Source organism: Oncorhynchus tshawytscha, unplaced genomic scaffold (genome assembly GCF_018296145.1).
Source record: "Oncorhynchus tshawytscha isolate Ot180627B unplaced genomic scaffold, Otsh_v2.0 Un_contig_5351_pilon_pilon, whole genome shotgun sequence".
In the NCBI taxonomy this organism is placed as follows: Eukaryota; Metazoa; Chordata; class Actinopteri; order Salmoniformes; family Salmonidae; genus Oncorhynchus; species Oncorhynchus tshawytscha.
The window spans coordinates 220990-241991 of record NW_024609687.1 but is presented as its reverse complement, the minus strand read 5'-3'; the positions used below and the strand labels follow the sequence as shown (position 1 = coordinate 241991).

General features: G+C 40.7%; 1 pseudogene; it reads left to right on the top strand.

The window, feature by feature from the left end:
* Nucleotides 1–1112: 1112 nt before the first annotated feature.
* On the top strand, nucleotides 1113–20903 carry LOC112248041 (annotated as a pseudogene).
* Nucleotides 20904–21002: the final 99 nt, after the last annotated feature.

The following is a 21002-nucleotide window of genomic DNA, read 5'->3' as shown; positions in this document are numbered from 1 at the left end:
ATATTTAAACTTTATATTTATATTAACTTTATATATAAACTTTATATTTATTTAATCTTTTTATATTTGTATGAACTTTATATGAACTTTATATTTTTATCAACTTTATATTTATATTAACTTTCTATAAAGTGAACCATCATTCATCATTATGACAGGAATTACAGGACACTAGCTCTTCTAGCACCACACATGGCCTGTCTTCCTGCTGCAGGAGAACCAACCTCCACTAAAACAACACACCTGTCTTCCTGCTGCAGGAGAACCTCCACTAAAACAACACCTGTCTTCCTGCTGCAGGAGAACCAACCTCCACTAAAACAACACCTGTCTTCCTGCTGCAGGAGAACCAACCTCCACTAAAACAACACCTGTCTTCCTGCTGCAGGAGAACCAACCTCCACTAAAACAACACCTGTCTTCCTGCTGCAGGAGAACCAACCTCCACTAAAACAACACCTGTCTTCCTGCTGCAGGAGAACCAACCTCCACTAAAACAACACCTGTCTTCCTGCTGCAGGAGAACCAACCTCCACTAAAACAACACCAACACAGACGGAAACATTATTATTGGCTCGCTACTTCAATCACGAAACTGAGGTCACTAGAGGTCAAAAGAGCTTCATCCCTCTCGCCATCCTTCTCACACCCCTTGACCCTGGTCTCCCTCCCTCCTGTCTTTGTGTGCTGAGGTAATCTGGGGGTGTTATGTGGTTAGTGTGTGTGTGTGGAATGTATTGGGGGTAAGGGTGCATTGTTAGACTCTGTTAGAGTGTGTACTAAACTCCTACAGCAGGGACAACACGACTGGACACCTGACCAGAGGTCTCTCTCTCTGTACCTCAGACGCTGCACAACCTGAACTCAAAGCTACCCAACACACAGTGGAGTAAGCTACAACTCTCAATACAATTACAACTTATCAATATTTATTGATCAGGAAGTGCTGCGCTGCGTTGGGACATAGCTGCGTTGGAGAGACGGTTGATGATCGAGGTTGGCTAGGTGCTGCGCTGCGTTGGGACATAGCTGCGTTGGAGAGACGGTTGATGATCGAGGTTGGCTAGGTGCTGCGCTGCGTTGGGACATAGCTGGAGAGACGGTTGATGATCGAGGTTGGCTAGGTGCTGCGCTGCGTTGGGACATAGCTGGAGAGACGGTTGATGATCGAGGTTGGCTAGGTGGATTTCCTCTGGTTTTCACCCGTCAACGTGGACTATAGCAACAGAGACAAGATCAAGATGAACCAGACCAAGGTGGTAGAAGAGGAACCGTATAACTACTATGACTACTCAGACTGGTACTCCAACAATATGGAACCCACCAGACCTCCAAAAGAGTAAGTATGGGGGTCAGTAAATAGCATACTATTTAGCCAACACTTTTTAAAAATCCAAAGTGACTGACATACATTTTCGTATCCGTGGCCACAGCACAGCGGGAATCACATTTTTTCAACCCTGATGTTGCAAGCATCATGCTCTACCAACTGAGCCACACAGGATCAGTGCAATGAATTATGGGGGGACTGTGTCATAATGTTATGATGATTTTATTTAATCGAAGATCAGGGTTTCTCAATCACTGACCTGCATGGGCCAAAGTATAACTGGTTCTCAATTCTTCCAGTTTTTCCATCCATGATTAAATGATCTATTACAAATGGCATATTTTCAGTTGTTAGGTGAAACTCTTGTCAGATTCGCTACCGAGAGCACAGTCAGGCTGAACAGGATTTCTAGGGAGTTTGTTTTTGCTCTGCGTCAGTGGTTTCTGACGGCCATTGCTCAGCTTGTGTTACATGACTGTTTCAGAGTTATTCTCCCATGTGACCCCACAGCGGATGACCAGCTTTTTCACATATGCATCGCTTCAGTATCCGTAAGTATCAGACCTTCTGGCTATTTTCAAGATTTACACCTGGTGAAAACATTTTACTTGAACCTCGAACAGGAAGTCATGTTGAGACCAAGGTCTCTTTTACTAATGAGCCATGTAATTACAGAGACACACATCCAGTACACACTTACCAACAACAGTAGGGGTCACAGGTCAAATGAATATCAAATATGAATGTTTGGAATGAATGGAAACAGTGAATGTTTATATAGACCATGTTCTAAAGGGGATGTTCAGTCAGTACAGATGACTATAGACCATGTCCTAAAGGGGATGTTCAGTCAGTAGATGACTGTAGACCAGATGACTATGAGATGTCCATGCCAGTACAGGTGACTATAGACCATGCCCTAAAGGGATGTTCAGTCAGTACAGATGACTGTAGACCATGCCCTAAAGGGGATGTTCAGTCAGTACAGATGACTGTAGGCCATGCCTAAAGGGGATGTTCAGTCAGTACAGATGACTGTAGGCCATCTTCTAAAGGGGATGTTCAGTCAGTACAGATGACTGTAGGCCATCTTCTAAAGGGGATGTTCAGTCAGTACAGATGACTATAGGCCATCTTCTAAAGGGGATGTTCAGTCAGTACAGATGACTGTAGGCCATGTCCTAAAGGGGATGTTCAGTCAGTACATTGGTACTACTCTCTATGACCTCAGAAAGCCATCTCCCTCAACATCATCAGTGATATATGTCATCGTTAGGCCTTGTCCAATTTGTAGTAGAGGGCTCGCTCCACTTTTCTGAGGAGAACAACGGCATGAATTATAATTGAACTGACACACCGTAGGACTTTGGGATTCTGCCAAATAGAGCACACTCAGAGCACTATGTAGGGACAACCTGGACTCAGGGGTACACGTAACATAATACATGTAAATCCGTGACACTCTAATGAGTATGATATGTTAAGTTTGGTATGGTATGTATTCATGTGTGGCTGTCCATCCATTTTGTATGATATGTTCCTGAATTATAATTCTTATGATATCTTACAAATTCCCATTTGTTTTGGCTAACGCTAGCTAGGTGGATAATTGGTGGAAGGGAAGGGTTAGCTAACATGCTATATAGCATGTAGCTAAAAAGTAGTTAGTACGTAGTTCCAATGTTGCTAATTAGAGAAAATGCTAAAGTTGTCTGAGGAAATTCAAACACGCAATATTTTGGTTGCTAGATATTGGTGTTCAAATCAAATTAAAATCAAATCAAATCAAATGTTATTGGTCACATACACATGGTTAGCAGATATCATTGGTTATCAAATGTTATTGGTCACATACACATGGTTAGCAGATGTTATTGGTTGTCAGATGTTATTGGTCACATACACATGGTTAGCCAATGTTATTGGTTATCAAATGTTATTGGTCACATACACATGGTTAGCAGATGTTAATGCGAGTGTAGCGAAACTACCTAATACACACAAATCTAAAGGGGTGAATGAGAATATGTACATATCAGTATATGGTTGAGCGATGGCCGAGTGGCATAGGCAAGGTGCAGTAGATGGTATAAAATACAGTATATACTGTACATGTGATGTGAGTAATGTAAGATATGTAAACATTATTTAAAGTGGCATTGTTTAAAGAGACTAGTGATCCATTTATTAAAGTGGCCAGTGATTGGGTCTCAGTGTAGGCAGCAGCCTCTCTGAGTTACTGATGGCTATTTCACAGTCTGATGGCCTTGAGATAGAAGCTGTTTTTCAGTGTCTCGGTCCCAGCCTTGATGCATCTGTACTGACCTCGCCTTCTGGATGATAGCGGGGTGAACAGGCAGTGGCTCGGGTGGTTGTTGTCTTTGATGATCTTTTTGGCTTTCCTGTGACATCGGGTGCCGTAGATGTCATGGAGGGCAGGTAGTTTGCCCCCGGTGATGCGTTGTGCAGACCTCACTACCCTCTGGAGAGCCTTGTGGTTGAGGGCGGTGCAGTTGCCGTACCAGGCTGTGATACAGCCCGACAGGATGCTCTCAATTGTGCATCTGTAAAAGTTTGTCAGGGTTTTGGGTGACACGCCAAATTTCTTCAGCCTCCTGAGGTTGAGGAGGCACTGTTGCGCCTTCTACACCACACTGTCTGTGTGGGTGGACCATTTCAGTTTGTCTGTGATGTGTACGCCCATGTTATACACCCAAACACCCCAACCAACCACCCTTCTTTTCTTCTTGCTGTAAGCAACCTTCTGTCCTATGTAACCGTACCAAACGTAACGTATCATACTCATTTGAGTGTGCCAGTTTTTAAGGTTTCCTATGTCACGTCTAGTCTATGAGACCAGGCTGGAAGGGTGGGTCAGCGTCTCCACTTACCAGGGTCTCATCAAAAATAATGAGACAATGGGGAGGTAGCATTCAGAAGGTCCTTTCCTAGGAGTCCCCCATATTACTTCAGGCCCTCTGGCTTGACAACAAGGTACATTAGATGATTATTTTAGTTTAGTCTAGTTTAGGAGAGGAATTAGAGTTCCTATTGTATCACTTTACGGAATATCTTGTTTCCTAGCTCGTTGTGGTGCTGATTCTAGCGGTCCTGAAGAGAAGAAAGAGTCTATGTGAGGGTTTTGCCAGTGGATCAACTGGTATCTCAAGGTAAAGTGCAGGTTCATTTACAAAAACATATCAACATGAAGCAACCAGGAACTCTTGTCAATATGTGACAACCCACTGGGCAAATACTGGTTGAATCAGCGTTGTTTCCATGTAATTTCAACACCAAAATTAAATGTGATGACATTGAATCAATGTGGAAAACTAATTGGATTTGAAAAGAGAAAGGAAACATGAGGGAATTTCCTATTTTTTTTCTACCCAAAATTGAACCTAAAATCCCAATGACATGGTGACATTTTGTTGTTGATTTCATGTTGAATTCATGTTAGTTGACAACTCAACCAAATATAAATCAAAACTAGATGTTGAACTGACGTCTGTGCCCAGTGAGAAACCACACTGTTACAAGAACAACTCAGGCTGCCTCATCGCAATAACACACTATGAGACAATTTCTAACAATGAAATATACCATTCATTTGCGGGTGTTTGCTTGGTCTTATCTCTGGTCTCTTCCCGCTGTGTGCCCCCCACCAGTCCAGTGAACTTCCTGGACCAGACGCAGCACAAAGCCCTAGCAGTAGCTGTGTTTGGGCTGGTCTTCAGCAAGCTGTCTGTATTGGTCCTGGCTCCAGATCCCCTGCCCTTCTCCAAAGACACTCCTCAGGATATCAAGGGTGAGCAGCTGTGTCCCTGTCCCGTTAAAACCTCTTGAATGTAAAGTTCTCATATTTGGTGACCCTATTTTTAAAATTATTTTTATTCAATTCAGTCTGGTATGAAAACGGTAGCCCCTATCTGCAAAGTCTGCCGTCAGCTGAGTATCTTGGCTATTGATCGGTGCCTTCACATCTTCGGTGTGACTTACTACCATATATGGGCATACGAATTTAGAAGCGCAGGCAGAGCCGATGACCTCATTTTCAAGATGGCTGCCACCTACATTTCGGTTAGCGTTGTGAAGCATAAAGAAAATAATCACGGAATACGTCGATAGACATCGAAAGCCGGGACTCCACAGATCATGAGGAGGTCTTATTTGTCTGCCTGTGACCTACCGTTATCGATCACCAGCCTGCTGCCATGTTATCTGATGATGTAGGACTTAATGGCAACATCCAATGTCCACCGAGGGACTATGTCTTTGCACACCAAAAATATGATGTTGCCTGCTTATGCGCTGTAGGCATTAATTACACAGGGGATTGGCTGCTATGGCACCTTGACAGTATCATAGCCAATGAGATAAGCTTTCCAGAGATATGCAGTTTACCTGAGTGGGACAAAGCATTGCCTAGAACCTTTTAAGATCCAACGTGCAAAAACAGTGTAATTAAAACATTCTGACACTTTGGAGAGGTTGAAAGGGCACTTAAATGTACCCTGGATACTCCATAACACCACCACAATGCTGGAGTGAGGTTGATATGGAAGAAACTGTGTTTTTATACTAAACAAGTATCATTTAAGGATTGCAAATATGTAATAGCACTGAAATTATCTAATTTACAGACATATGTCACTTTGGAGATGTTTAGGGACACTTGGAAACGTCCCGTGACCACACCTGACACCATTTACTAAAAACATCTACCCATTTCTAGTTGTTAGATCTATTAATTCCATTGTTTCCCCCCTGATGTTGTTCACATGTTGTGGAAGCCGTCTGATGTGTTTCCAGCTCTGGTCATCAATAATTCACTTCTAGCTTGTCAATGAACGATGACTTTCAAAAAAACCACAAAAAAACAAAAAACTGTTATTTTGTGTGTGCTTCATCTGGTCTATTCTGAACTATAACTCCTATCTATCTTCTGATCATTTCCTCATAATCACCCAGATGTCTTCTTCTGCTTCATCTGGTCTATTCTGAACTATAACTCCTATCTATCTTCTGATCATTTCCTCATAATCACCCAGATGTCTTCTTCTGCTTCATCTGGTCTATTCTGAACTATAACTCCTATCTATCTTCTGATCATTTCCTCATAATCACCCAGATGTCTTCTTCTGCTTCATCTGGTCTATTCTGAACTATAACTCCTATCTATCTTCTGATCATTTCCTCATAATCACCCAGATGTCTTCTTCTGCTTCAAAGGTCTATTCTGAACTATAACTCCTATCTATCTTCTGATCATTTCCTCATAATCACCCAGATGTCTTCTTCTGCTTCATCTGGTCTATTCTGAACTATAACTCCTATCTACCTTCTGATCATTTCCTCATAATCACCCAGATGTCTTCTTCTGCTTCATCTGGTCTATTCTGAACTATAACTTATCTATCTTCTGATCATTTCCTCATAATCACCCAGATGTCTTCTTCTGCTTCATCTGGTCTATTCTGAACTATAACTCCTATCTATCTTCTGATCATTTCCTCATAATCACCCAGATGTCTTCTTCTGCTTCATCTGGTCTATTCTGAACTATAACTCCTATCTATCTTCTGATCATTTCCTCATAATCACCCAGATGTCTTCTTCTGCTTCATCTGGTCTATTCTGAACTATAACTCCTATCTATCTTCTGATCATTTCCTCATAATCACCCAGATGTCTTCTTCTGCTTCATCTGGTCTATTCTGAACTATAACTCCTATCTATCTTCTGATCATTTCCTCATAATCACCCAGATGTCTTCTTCTGCTTCATCTGGTCTATTCTGAACTATAACTCCTATCTATCTTCTGATCATTTCCTCATAATCACCCAGATGTCTTCTTCTGCTTCATCTGGTCTATTCTGAACTATAACTCCTATCTATCTTCTGATCATTTCCTCATAATCACCCAGATGTCTTCTTCTGCTTCATCTGGTCTATTCTGAACTATAACTCCTATCTATCTTCTGATCATTTCCTCATAATCACCCAGATGTCTTCTTCTGCTTCATCTGGTCTATTCTGAACTATAACTCCTATCTATCTTCTGATCATTTCCTCATAATCACAGATGTCTTCTTCTGCTTCATCTGGTCTATTCTTATAACTCCTATCTATCTTCTGATCATTTCCTCATAATCACCCAGATGTCTTCTTCTGCTTCATCTGGTCTATTCTGAACTATAACTCCTATCTATCTTCTGATCATTTCCTCATAATCACCCAGATGTCTTCTTCTGCTTCATCTGGTCTATTCTGAACTATAACTCCTATCTATCTTCTGATCATTTCCTCATAATCACCCACATGTCTTCTTCTGCTTGATCTGGTCTATTCTGAACTATAACTCCTATCTACCTTCTGATCATTTCCTCATAATCACCCAGATGTCTTCTTTCCAAAGATACCATGTTCTAGCATGTCAGAATCATGTAATTACAGATGATTAGCAGTTACTTTTGGGTCTATTTTGGCGGAAATCTACAGGTTTTAAACAGTGACACTCTTTATAGGCCTTTCATTTCATTTCCCCCCCACACACACACACACACACACACACACACATACACTTCACTTCCACGCACACAGTCACTCCAACACACTCACACACACACTCACTCCAACACACTCACTCACAAGCACTCACTCCATCATCTGCTCACCTACACATAACTTGCACATACATTGAAACTGACTCTACACAGGTGCACTCACATACAAGCTGCTGATACTTAAACAATAATAATCTTATATCCTGTTGCCTAGTCACCTTACTCCTGTACCAGTCTGTTTGGACACACCTTCTCATTCAAGGTTTTTTCTTTATTTTTACTGTTTTCTACATTGTAGAATAATAGTGAAGACATCAACACTATGAAATAACACATATGGATACATGTAGTAACCAAAAAAGTGTTAAATCAAAATACATTTTATATTGATTCTTCAAAGTAGCCACCCTTTACCTTGATGACAGCTTTGCACACGCTTGTCATTCTCTCAACCAGCTTGATAAGGAATGCTTTTCCCAACAGTCTTGAAAGAGTTCCCACATATGCTGAGCACTTGTTGGCTGCTTTTCCTTCACTCTGCGATCCAAGTCATCATGTAATAACTTGTGGAACAGCGTAAACACATTGAAGGATGAACCGGTGTGATTCTAAATACAGACTGTGTTGTTCCTGTTCCTTCAGAGTTGTCAGATAATCTTCAATCCCAATGACAATAACTGACAATCAATAGCTCTGACCAATCCCGAGATCTGTAAGATCATGGGTTTACTAATAATTAGTCAGTCACAAAGACTCAGCTTATACAAAAAGATAGTACAGTTTATTCACCAGAACGTTCTGAAGTCCATTATACCAAGACATCCTTTTTATAGCTGCGCACAAACAGTAGGTATCCTACTCACATACTTCCACACAAACAGTAGGTATCCTACACACATACTTCCACACAAACAGTAGGTATCCTACACACATACTTCCACACAAACAGTAGGTATCCTACGCACATACTTCCACACAAACAGTAGGTATCCTACGCACATACTTCCACACAAACAGTAGGTATCCTAATCACATACTTCCACACAAACAGTAGGTATCCTACACACATACTTCCACACAAACAAACAGTAGGTATCCTACATACTTCCACACAAACAGTAGGTATCCTGCACACACTTCCACACAAACAGTAGGTATCCTACACATACTTCCACACAAACAGTAGGTATCCTACTCACATACTTCCACACAAACAGTAGGTATCCTACTCACATACTTCCACACAAACAGTAGGTATCCTACTCACATACTTCCACACAAACAGTAGGTATCCTAATCACATACTTCCACACAAACAGTAGGTATCCTACTCACATACTTCCACACAAACAGTAGGTATCCTACTCACATACTTTCACACAAACAGTAGGTATCCTACACACATGCTTCCACACAAACAGTAGGTATCCTAATCACATACTTCCACACAAACAGTAGATATCCTACGCACATACATACACACAAACAGTAGGTATCCTACGCACATACTTTCACACAAACAGTAGGTATCCTACTCACATACTTCCACACAAACAGTAGGTATCCTACACACATACTTCCACACAAACAGTAGGTATCCTACGCACATACTTCCACACAAACAGTAGGTATCCTACGCACATAGTTCCACACAAACAGTAGGTATCCTACGCACATACATACACACAAACAGTAGGTGAGTTTTATCCTTCTCCGTAGTTCTCACCACGGTGTATCACTACCCAGCCGACAGTTCCATTCCCTCCAGATTAGGAGACCTTGAGAAGTACTCCCTGTCCTCATAAGTTTATCCATAGTTCTCACCACGGTGTATCACTACCCAGCCGACAGTTCCATTCCCTCCAGATTAGGGAGACCTTGAGAAGTACTCCCTGTCCTCATAAGTTTCTCAGAGTTCCTGCCAGGTCGGTTTAAACACAGTTGAATTGTTCTCTGTATTTTCTTAGGCACACACACACACACACACATTTCTCTCCCTCCCAGTCCAACCTAGTTGGACTTATGTTTAATACTTTAATTATTCCTTATCCATGCTACATAAACTATACTCTCTAATGGTTACGTTTCAGGGTAGAATTATTTAATCATTATCTTTAAACATATCAATTATTTTATCAAGAGTACATGAAGATCATCGCCATCTTCTACTGGCCTGCCCTGTACTACCCACTCCTGGCCTGTGGTACGCTCCACAGTAAACTGGGCTATGTGCTGGGCAGTCTATTCTCCTGGACCCGCTGTCCTCGTCTGGCAGAAGATTGACTGTCCCAAAACACCGGAGGTAAATATCATCTGATATATAAAGTGGGAGAAAAAAAGGGGAGGGCACATCTTTTTGTTGTTGTTGTTGTTGTTGTTGTTTGTTGTTGTTGTTGTTGTTGTGTGTCATATTTAATTAATGCCTGTATTTCTAGGGAGTTTTTCCTAGCCACCGTGCTTCTACACCTGCATTGCTTGCTGTTTGGGGTTTTAGGCTGCGTTTCTGTACAGCACTTTGAGATATCAGCTGATGCACAAAGGGCTATATAAATAAATCGGATTTGATTTGATTTGAATTAACAGAGTTCATATCTCAAGCTTAAACTTATTCTATAATACAGTATCTTAAAACCATAACAAACTGGTAAAAAAAAAAAAGTCAGTATGTTTTGTATCAATATGTTTCTCTTGTCTCCACAGCTGTATAAGTACTATTCCCTGCTGGCCAGTCTCCCACAGATCGGCTGTCTGGGATTCCTCTGTATCAAGTACCCATTACTGTTTCTCAAAGATGCCAAAGCTAATGGTTCTGAGGTGAGGGAAGCCTGCTCTTTGACCAAGGAGTGTATAGTCATGAACCTGCCATCCGCTGTCGTCTCTCTTTAAGGTTTTGATGAGAACGATGTCAAAGTGTCATGATCCTTGTCTGTGTTTAGGTTGTCAAAACGCTGGGGTTATTGAACTGCCTGTATTTAGGTTGTCAAAACGCTGGGGTTATTGTCCTGTCTGTGTTTAGGTTGTTAAAACGCTGGGGTTATTGTCCTGTCTGTGTTTAGGTTGTCAAAACGCTGGGGTTATTGAACTGCCTGTATTTAGGTTGTCAAAACACTGGGGTTATTGAACTGCCTGTATTTAGGTTGTCAAAACGCTGGGGTTATTGTCCTGCTCGTCTAATATCTGGATGAGAACTGCCTGTATTTAGGTTGTCAAAACACTGGGGTTATTGTCCTGTATTTAGTGATGCTTATGGGATATCTGTATGTAAACTAAACATAGCTCCTCAAGAGACTTTTAACGTTATGAAACTACATTAACCACGTAACTTGTAACCAAAGGTCTGATTACGTAAACAGCTTGGATGGACTTGATTTAGTATAAAATATCCCCTGCACAGATTATGACCCAGGAATGTTATTTCTCTCAAGGTTTACACAATGCAGTGTTTATTTCACTGTAATCCGAGGATTGTCTCGCTGTAAACTGCCGGCGACAGTGAGATCGTGTGAGGTCGTTAATCCGTCTGTGTTGTGATCACAGCTACAGTTCTAACGAAATCACACTTTCTTTTAATGTGAATTTTCTGCATCCAAATGATTGATTTTATACAGTGTTGCAGGTGGTCAGTGTTGTCAGATCATGCATCCCATAATGTTTATGTGTTAATTAAACAGTTTGATTCTGATACTCTTTGGCTTCAGGACCTGGAGAGCAGCTACTACACAGACTACGTGAAATTGATTCTAAAGAAGAAAAAGTCAAATCAGGTGGGGTTTATGAGAGAAACAGGAAACTAAAACTGAATGACCCGACTGTTTTATTATGAGAGAAACAAGATACTAAACTGAATGACCAGACTGTTTTATTATGAGAGAAACAAGATACTAAACTGAATGACCAGACTGTTTTATTATGAGAGAAACAAGATACTAAAACTGAATGACCAGACTGCTTTATTATGAGAGAAACAAGATACTAAACTGAATGACCAGACTGTTTTATTATGAGAGAAACAAGATACTAAACTGAATGACCAGACTGTTTTATTATGAGAGAAACAAGATACTAAACTGAATGACCAGACTGTTTTATTATGAGAGAAACAGGAAACTAAAACTGAATGACCAGACTGTTTTATTATGAGAGAAACAAGATACTAAACTGAATGACCAGACTGTTTTATTATGAGAGAAACAAGATACTAAACTGAATGACCAGACTGTTTTATTATGAGAGAAACAGGAAACTAAAACTGAATGACCAGACTGTTTTATTATGAGAGAAACAGGAAACTAAAACTGAATGACCAGACTGCTTTATTATGAGAGAAACAAGATACTAAACTGAATGACCAGACTGTTTTATTATGAGAGAAACAAGATACTAAACTGAATGACCAGACTGTTTTATTATGAGAGAAACAAGATACTAAACTGAATGACCAGACTGTTTTATTATGAGAGAAACAAGATACTAAACTGAATGACCAGACTGTTTTATTATGAGAGAAACAGGAAACTAAAACTGAATGACCAGACTGGGTGTTATTCTATGACAATAACTAAGTAATGATGACTGCAGCATGCAGTTATTGACATCATTGTGTTTTTGTTCAGTACCTCTGTCAGATCAGATAAACCCAAACTGTTGGAGACAATAAAAGACACAGTCAAGTCCTATATCTACACACCAGAGAAAGGTAAGTCTGGAGGGTTTTGACAATTTGTCTGCTAATCATTTTCTTTTATACAAAATATTCCAATGATACCATTGTTTTACTATGATTGTTGTTGTAGAATTCCGGTTTCCACTAAAGCTGGCGATTTCCGCATTTGTGTCGTCCATAGCAGTTTATCAGGTAAATAAATACTGCAGTTAATTAGGAATCCATCACATTTCAGCAAAACATAACAGTAAACAAAGGGACATAACAACAATCCACATGGAAGGTTGGTTGTGAACATGGCTGCTTTCAGATAACCTGACAAGATGCCAGTTGTTTTAAAAGAAATAACTCTTAACAGTCATGTGGTCCTCCATCCCCCAGGTGGCGCTGTTGCTGGTAATACTGGTGATCCCCACCCTCCATATAGTCCGTTCTGGTATAGATGACAAGTTCCCCTTCCTTCTGGAGGGCTTTGGTATCGTCCTATCAGAGGACAGGATGGAGGTGGTCCAGATTGTTATTCACTATACCTGGTGTCTGGAAGGTGGGTGTCTGTCCTGCATTTACTGACATGTGTGGGTTGACGTTATGTTGTGTAGTGTGTTACCTGTGTGGGTTGACGTTATGTTGTGTAGTGTGTTACCTGTGTGGGTTGTCGTTATGTTGTGTAGTGTGTTACCTGTGTGGGTTGATCCTGGCCTGTTCGTTATGTTGTGTAGTGTGTTACCTGTGTGGGTTGTCGTTATGTTGTGTAGTGTGTTACCTGTGTGGGTTGATCCTGGCCTGTTCATTATGTTGTGTAGTGTGTTACCTGTGTGGGTTGATCCTGGCCTGTTCATTATGTTTTGTAGTGTGTTACCTGTGTGGGTTGTTGTTATGTTGTGTAGTGTGTTACCTGTGTGGGTTGATCCTGGCCTGTTCATTATGTTGTGTAGTGTGTTACCTGTGTGGGTTGTTGTTATGTTGTGTAGTGTGTTACCTGTGTGGGTTGATCCTGGCCTGTTTTTTATGTTGTGTAGTGTGTTACCTGTGTGGGTTGTTGTTATGTTGTGTAGTGTGTTACCTGTGTGGGTTGATCCTGGCCTGTTTTTTATGTTGTGTAGTGTGTTACCTGTGTGGGTTGATCCTGGCCTGTTTTTTATGTCGTGTAGTGTGTTACCTCTGTGGGTTGACTCTGGCCTGTTCGTTATGTTTTGTAGTGTGTTACCTCTGTGGGTTGACCCTGGCCTGTACGCTCACCCTGATTATGCTCATGAGGTCCATGATCCTTCACAGGTAAATACTTTTGATCAGCCAACACAATAACACAGTAACACAGTAACACAGTAACACAGCAACACAGTATCACACTAACACACTAACACAGTAACACAGTAACACAGTATCACACTATCACAGTAACACATTAACACTGTATCACACTAACACAGTATCACAGTATCACACAAACACAGTATCACACTAACACAGTAACACAGTATGACACTAACACAGTAACACAGTATAACAGTATCACAGTATCATAGTAACACAGTATCACAGTAACACAGTATCACAGTATCACAGTAACACAGTATCACAGTATCACACTAACACAGTATCACACTAACACAGTAACACACTATCACAGTATCACACTAACACAGTAACACAGTATCACAGTATCACAGTAACACAGTATCACAGTAACACAGTATCACAGTATCACACTATCACAGTAACACAGTATCACACTAACACAGTAACACAGTAGCACACTATCACAGTAACACATTAACACAGTATCGCACTAACACAGTATCACAGTAACACAGTAACACACTATCACAGTATCACACTAACACAGTAACACAGTATCACAGTATCACAGTAACACAGTATCACAGTAACACAGTATCACAGTATCACACTATCACAGTAACACATTAACACAGTATCACACTAACACAGTATCACAGTATCACACTAACACAGTATCACAGTATCACACTAACACAGTATCACACTAACACAGTAACACACTATCACAGTATCACACTAACACAGTAACACAGTATCACAGTATAACAGTAACACAGTATCACAGTATCACACTATCACAGTAACACAGTATCACACTAACACAGTATCACAGTATCACAGTATCACACTAACACAGTATCGCACTAACACAGTAACACACTAACACAGTATCACAGTATCACAGTATCACACTAACACAGTATCACACTAACACAGTATCACACAAACACAGTAACACAGTATCACACTAACACAGTAACACTAACACAGTATCAACACAGTATCACACACACTAACACAGTATCACACTAACACAGTAACACAGTATCACACTAACACAGTAACACAGTATCACACTAACACAGTATCACACTAACACAGTAACACAGTAACACAGTATCACACTAACACAGTATCACACTAACACAGTATCACAGTAACACAGTATCACACTAACACAGTATCACACTAACACAGTATCACACTAACACAGTATCACACAAACACAGTAACACAGTATCACACTAACACAGTATCACAGTATCACAGTATCACACTAACACAGTATCACACTAACACAGTATCACAGTATCACACTAACACAGTATCACACTAACACAGTATCACACTAACACAGTAACACAGTAACATACTAACACAGTAACACACTAACACAGTATCACACTAACACAGTATCACACTAACACAGTATCACACTAACACACTAACACAGTATCACACTAACACAGTAACACAGTATCACACTAACACAGTAACACAGTATCACACTAACACAGTATCACACTAACACAGTAACACAGTAACACAGTATCACACTAACACAGTATCACACTAACACAGTATCACACTAACACAGTAACACAGTATCACACTAACACAGTATCACACTAACACAGTATCACACTAACACAGTCTCACACTAACACAGTATCACACAAACACAGTAACACAGTATCACACTAACACAGTATCACAGTATCACAGTATCACACTAACACAGTATCACACTAACACAGTATCACAGTATCACAGTATCACACTAACACAGTATCACACTAACACAGTATCACACTAACACAGTAACATACTAACACAGTAACACACTAACACAGTATCACACTAACACAGTATCACACCAACACAGTATCACACTAACACACTAACACAGTATCACACTAACACAGTATCACACTAACACACTAACACAGTATCACACTAACACAGTAACACAGTATCACACTAACACAGTATCACACTAACACAGTATCACACTAACACAGTAACACAGTATCACACTAACACAGTATCACACTAACACAGTAACACAGTATCACACTAACACAGTATCACACTAACACAGTAACACAGTATCACACTAACACAGTATCACAGTATCACACTAACACAGTATCACACTAACACAGTATCACAGTATCACAGTATCACACTAACACAGTATCACAGTAACACACTAACACAGTAACACACTAACACACTGACACACTAACACAGTAACTATATCAGTGCACCAAACATTGTGTTCTTTTGTACGTTCAAGAAGCAATGGGAAAATACCAAATAACTGATATTTTCAAGTGTGTTCCTTTCATAATCCTTCCAGTAATTCTACGTCTTCATGTTTCTACCATCAGATGGAACCTCCAGGGCTTGTACAGAGGAGATATATACAACGTGTATAATTGCCAGAAGAGCATCCGTCCGTCTCAGACAGGCCTAGTGTGTTGGATGGGCTTCATTGGATATCAGGCTGCTGTCATCTCTTTAGGTAGGCTGACCTGACAACGTGGTTTTAATTCCTAATTAAAGGATTATCCAATTACCATTTTATCATATAGTTCTTCAGTACATACTTGGTCATTTCTGTGTGCTACTAACCTCAATGCCTTTTAAAACTTACTTTTAAAAATTAATTTTATGAAAGATGCCAGTTATATTCTTATTCTAGATTCCTCTCTTACTATTTAATATTATTTTGTCAGGAATGGTCCTCCAGACTTTGGTCTTCTTCATCTGTTTTGTGTGGTTGGTGTTCCTCATCATCATCCCCATCTTGTATGGCCAGAACCTTATACTCTTCCAGGTCGCTGCCAAGGCCTGGTGAGTGCACCTTTAAATTGGAACTACATTTGTTCCTGCCTGCTTATATGGAATCATACTCTTATATGGAATCATACTCTTATATGGAATCATACTCTTATATGGAATCATACTCTTATATGGAATCATACTCTTATATGGAATCATACTCTTATATGGAATCATACATCTTTATATGGAATCATACTCTTATATGGAATCATACTCTTATATGGAGTCATACTCTCATATGGAATCATACTCTTATATGGAATCATACTCTTATATGGAATCATACTCTTATATGGAATCATACTCTTATATGGAGTCATACTCTTATATGGAATCATACTCTTATATGGAATCATACTCTTATATGGAATCATACTCTTATATGGAATCATACTCTTATATGGAATCATACTCTTATATGGAATCATACTCTTATATGGAATCATACTCTTATATGGAATCATACTCTTATATGGAATCATACTCTTATATGGAATCATACTCTTATATGGAATCATACTCTTATATGGAATCATACTCTTATATGGAATCATACTCTTATATGGAATCATACTCTTATATGGAATCATACTCTCGCCACAAAGCCTTTATCTGATTTTCAAGCACCATCTTACAGAAACAATTTTGACCAGCTAGCTCATCACCACAATACACTTTGAACTGATTGAGATACTCATCAGTTGATAAAAGCCTATTACTTTCATATTGTGTGGATGATTTTCATATTGCGGTATCTGATCTCACCAGGCCTGTGTGGCTGACGTTGATACTGACTATTACTCTACAACACGTGACAGCCAGGTTTGCTTGCATCAAAAAGGAAGCTGGGACAAGAGACTTGAACAACAGGTACTAAGATTCTAGAACTCTATAAATGATTTCCTTTATTTATTTGTTTTATTTCTAACTGTTTTTTTCTCTCTCAGAACTAGTGACATCATAGATTTCACTACGGTTTCCCGTTTTTTTGTTTTTTTGTTGTTGCCCCAGCACAACACAGCTGATTCAAATAATCAAGCGTTGATCATTTGAATCGGCTGTGTAGTGTTAGGGCAAAAACCAAAAAGTGCACCCCTTGGGGTCCCAAGGACTGATTTTGTGGAAATGCTGGATTAAACACTTCTTGAGTTGAAAGATGGGTTTCTTTTCTTTTTGGTAAATTTTCATGTTAACACGAAAAATGACAAAACATTCAAATTAGGTTTTTTTTTTTTTCAAGGGGGACATGCCCCCGGACCCCCTGTACTTTCTTAGCACCATTGATCCATTCAAAGTAGAACAAACTAGATGTTTTATTGGATGTGTTGTTCCAGAGGCAGTCTGTTCCTGCTTACCTACCTGCTCTTCCTGATCAACATCGTGGTGGGGTTGATAGCAGCCATCTGGAGGATGGTCATCACTGCCCTCTATAACATCATCCACCTGGGGCGCATGGACATCAGCCTCCTCAACCGCGCTGCTGAATCCTACGACCCGGGTACGTCAACATACAGTTCAGGGAATTCTATAGGAACTTTTTTTTTTTTTGGAAGGCCTGCCACTGGTACATTTGTTACAGAACGGATATTGTCTAGGTGTCCTAGTTACATCGTCTGTAACCTGAATGAATGTGTGCGTTTCTGTGAGAAATAAAGGGTTTGAGGAACCGTGTTGGCTGGACATGTGCCTAAGGGAGACAGCAACCTTACTTTGGTCCAGTGCCAGCCAGCTCTGTCTCTCTTGACCTCTTGGTTGGCCAGTCCAAGCAGATTATATTGTTCAGATGGTTTCGATACATAACTATGTAAAATAACTTAAAATACCTTAAGGCATGCCCAAACTAAAGACTTCAAAAAACAAACGAAAGGTGTCATGGCTCACCAAACAAAACCAGCAGCCTCACGGTTTGCCAGCCGGGACACTGACTGACCATCACCCTAATTAAAGTATTCTCATGTATTGGTGACAACGTTCATTAGCAATCATCTAACAATAACCCACGTAATTGAAAAACATTTCTGAAATATGTCCCTGATGCTATGAAATACACAGGTGAACATGTTAAACCTAACACATTGGTTTATGAATATGTCTGAATCCCTGACCTCTGACCTTCATACAGCTTATTGTTACTACACCCACTACCTGAAGGTAGAGGTCAGCCAATCCCACCCTGTGATGAAGGCCTTCTGTGGGCTGGCGCTGCAGGCTGCCTCGGCTGGAGGTGCTGGGCAGAAGATGCGAGATGCTGAGGAAGGTTGTTATAGACATACACACTCATACACGGATTTGCACAAAAGGGGTGTGACCTTTTCTGTCCCTTGCAGACACTTCCAAGACATGACATTGACTGAACCTACTTCTACTACTACTACACAATGTGGAATTTATATCACCAAATAATTCCATCCATCCAGTGTCAGTGTCTTGCTCTGCCCTGACAGCCTGCTCCTCCTCCTCCTCCTCCTCCTCCTCCTCATTTCAGGGATCCAGCTAGTGAATCAGGAGAAGAGACCAGACAAGGTGGTTAACAGCAGGAGGGTGCGGGCACGCTGGCAGTTACTCTACACGCTGGTCAACAACCCGTCTCTACTGGGGTCCAGAAAACACTACCAGCTGCAGGTCGGTCGCCCAAAATAGAGAGTAGAAAAGCAGGCCAGCAACCTGTGTTGTGTGTGTGTGTGTGTCTGTGTGTGTGTGTCTGTGTGTGTGTGTCTGTCTGTCTGTCTGTCTGTCTGTCTGTGTGTGTGTGAAAACTTCCTGTACTCTACAAGACAAACATATTTCTTCTTCTCCAGCCCTCTGACAGCTTTGTGAACGGTACGAACCGTAGCGCCGCGGCAGGAAGCAAGAAAGACGCCAGCAGCAAACCCACCGCTGCCGAGGCAGGCGCTGCCACACCCTCAGGCGCTGCCACACCCTCAGGCGCTGCCACACCCTCAGGCGCTGCCACACCCTCAGGCGCTGCCACACCCTCAGGCGCTGCCACACCCTCTGGCGCTGCCACACCCTCAGGTGCTGCCACACCCTCAGGCGCTGCCACACCCTCAGGCGCTGCCACACCCTCAGGCGCTGCCACACCCTCTGCCACTGCTAACTGAGACCATGACACACGGTCATGACTGATGTCATGTGGTTTATGGGGTACGGACACCCTGCTGCTCTCTATAGAACCCAATGTTCCAACTGCTTGGTCTTCAGGGTAGCAGTTGACTGTAGAGGCCAGTCAAGTGCCTTGGCTTGTTCAGCTCCACATGAAGTGAATCTCTATTTAAAATTTGCTGGTCTATTATTTAGTTTTGGTAAAGGTCGTTACGGTGAAATAGTACAACATCTTAACGGTTGTATGTGTTTGGTTATGATGCACAGAACACATCCTGTTTTAGCATCCACTATCCACCCCTTCCTTTAATGTGCTGCCCTTTATCAATTGTTTCGGTAAGTTTTCAGAGGTTGAGATATTTGCTTTCAAAATATATTTAAGAACAATGATACATGTATTTTTTTGTGTAAATTAATGTAACTGACATCACAATCCAGAGTAAAACAAATCAACTGTTTTTCTCCCAGGTGGGAGAATGTGATTAATAAGACTCTTATTTTGAAAGAGAGACTTCTTTTCAAACGAATAAAACAGTTTTAAAGTAAATACAGGGGAACAACAAACGTGTAAGCATGTTTTCAAGAACCATGATGACTGCGTATGGAAACCCATTTTTACAGAAGCCAATATTCAGACAGTTCATTCGTAGTACAACAACCCCTATTTTTGGCATTTCACTATAGATCGAATAACATGCCATGTTCGGAAGCTGCAAATCAATAATGAACAAGCATTCCTTGTCAATACTTTATTACTTCAGGCACATATAGCAGAGGATGAACACTGAGGCAATGTACACATCTGAACACTTACATTTAACCATACGCTATAAAAATGTAACACTTATCTTACTGTTAAAATGTAAGAGTTGAGCAACAGTGGGGGTTTTAATGGATATGAGATAGAGACACGTGGATGATGTATGTTATGGACACATTACCAGGTTAAAGGTCACTGTAAAATGACTTACAACAATAGCTTGTGACACACAGCTTAATAAGGGTTTGTTGGCAACAGTGAAGTGGACGTTCACTCTAGATTTAAAAACAAAACATAGTGTGCGAAGCTGTCCTCAAGGCAAAGGGGTGGCGGGGGGGCTACTTTGAAGAATCTAAAATCTAAAATATATTTTAAATTGTTTAACACTTTTTGTTGGTTACTACATGATTCCATATGTGTTATTTCAT